Here is a 2,942-nt window from a genome sequence, read left to right as displayed (position 1 = left end):
ATATAGAACCTCTCCTCTCATAATCTTCCTGAGTTCAGAAAAAATGGCCTCTTGATATGCTAAGGAGGGTGTTGCAAAACAGGATTTCCTTTGAACTCAAAAAACTAATTAGATGATGAATTACGGTCTAATGAAAGTAGCTTTTATGTTATAATCCTGGACGTTCTCGTGTCTTGCAAAACAGAATCATCAACTGGGTTACTTAGAATGTGTGTAAGTAATTCTTTATAAGTACTCGTAGTTGTTTATTAATAATGATTCACTTCCAAGATCTACAGCAACTTAAGATTTTTCCTTTAGCTGTGAAAGTTATTTGTAATTGGATGAATAGATAATTTCAGTAATAAGGTAAATCTTAAATTCAATGGCTATTTTTTCTGGTCTGGAGTATTGCAAGATAAAAAAGTGTGTGCAGATAATAGTAATAATAATAATAATAATAATAATAATAATAATAATAATAATAATAATAATAATAATAATAATAATAATAATAATAATAATAACAATAGTGATAATGATAATAAAGAAAATGATAACCATAAGAATAATGATGATTATGATGATAATAATGAAGACTATAGAAAAAATAGCTATAGTAACGATAATGATAATAATGAAAATATTGATAATAGTGAATCGTAACGATTCGGATAATAGTAACACTAATGATATTGATAATGATAACAATAATAATTCCAGAAAATAATAATAATAACAATAATTGAAATAATGAAAACATTGGCAAAATCGATAACAACAATCATAACAGTAACGATAACAATCACAATAAAAAATAAATAGACAAACCAGCCTACATCACAATCAACACGCCCATACTCATAACATGGTCATACCGTTCATTATCTTAATCCTGAACTTTATCTCTGACCATAAAAGCCCTTGGAAAATTCTCGCCAAATGGAGGCAATAACTTTCCACGTATCTTATGGCAGTCAAGATTTTCACTTTGAGATTTTAAACTTCTGCGAAGGGAAGGGTTGTAAGGAGGAGGAAAAAAAAGTTTTATTCTATATGACTTGTCTTGTTGTTATTACTGTCGTTATTACTTTTATAAGCATTATTATCAGTATCATTATTATGAATATCGTTATTAGTTTTATTAGCATTATTTTGATTTTTATCATTATCATTATCATATTGTTATTATCATTATTTCATTATCATTGTTATAAATATTTTTACTGTTATCATTATTATCATTACATTGTTATTATTGTTATTATTATTATTATTATTATTATTATTATTATTATTATTATTATCATTATCATTATTATCATTATCATTATTATTATTATTGTTATTATTTTTGTCATTAATATCATCAATGTCATTATTATCTTCACTGTCACCATTATAATTTTCATTGTCATTATTATTATGATTATCATTATTGCTATCATAAGTATTTTAGCATTATCAATATCATCAGTATTATCGATTGTACTATTTTCATTATTATTATCATTATCATCATCATTATCGTTACTATTACTATCATTATCATGATCACTGAAATTATTATCACCATCATTTTTGTTATAAGTATCAATATCATTATCAATATATAACCATCAATATCATAATCTTTATTGTTATCTTATTATCATTAACATCACCATCATTATCATTATCATTACCATAGTATTTTTATCATTATTGTTTTGAATGATATTGGTATTATTATGATTATCACCATTATCCTTCTTATCATTATCATCATTATGATAATTAATAGCCTCATCATCATATTATTATTCTCCTCTTTATCATTATAAAGTGAAAACTTCAATAAGTCCAAACGAAATAGATTTTTTTTATTACTTTTTTTTTTTTTTTTTTTTTTGCCAGACTCGTTCCTGTGACGTCGCCGTCCATTGCATCGTTAGGGAAACGAGCCTACAAACGGTGCCATTATTTTTAATCTTCGGTATCCCAGGATTTATATATCCCCCGGCGATTCACAATTAGCCCCAGGGAGGCAGAATAGAGCTATGTGCGTTTTTCGCCATTTGGGATTTTGGTCCTTATCGGCCGAATTTCATGAGGTGCACCTGGTCTGAAGTGTAGCTTGAGGTATTGGTCTGTTTTATAAATGTTTTTTTTTTATTTATTTATTTTTTTTTTATGAAAGATTTTGTGCTAAGTGGGGGCTTGAATTCACGTGGAAATCCTGGTCGATTTTGTAAGAACTTTTCTGAAAGATTTTGTGCTAAATGATTACTTTTTTATGATTATGATATTGGCAAAGAAGCAACCCTCTATAGCTAATAACAATGGTGATGATGATGATAATAGAATAGTAATAGTAGTAATAATCACAACACTGATAACGATGATGATAACAATGCTAATCATTATCATGGTAATAATGGTAATATGGTAATAATGACAGTAAAAAGAATGACAATGTTAATAATTATGATTATAATAATAAAGATAATGAATTTGATAATGATAACAACGACGATAGCGATAATAATGATAATGACAATGGTGATGATAATGATAGTAATCATAATAATAATAATGATACTAATAACAATGATCATAATGATGATGATTATAATGGTAATAAGAATACGAATGGTAATGGTTATGAAAGATAATCATAACGGTAATAATGATAACAATGATAGTAACAGTGATAATGATAATGATAATAACAGTAATAATAATAATAATGATAATGATAAGAATGACAATGAATATAACAATAACAATAATAAATCAATAATAATAACCATAATAATGACACCTACAGAACCAAAGTTACACCCCTAAGAACAACATTCTCACACCCTTCATTAAAAAAAGAAAAGAAAAAAATCTTATTTGAAAATCTTTCCCCTCGCCCCTCACCCCCTCCCCTCGCCCCCCCCATACCTTGTTTTTCTCTCCCCTTAATAATAATTTCA

The sequence above is a fragment of the Penaeus vannamei genome, chromosome 27 (assembly GCF_042767895.1).
Source record: "Penaeus vannamei isolate JL-2024 chromosome 27, ASM4276789v1, whole genome shotgun sequence".
Lineage (NCBI taxonomy): Eukaryota > Metazoa > Arthropoda > Malacostraca > Decapoda > Penaeidae > Penaeus > Penaeus vannamei.
This window is presented reverse-complemented; position numbering follows the sequence as displayed.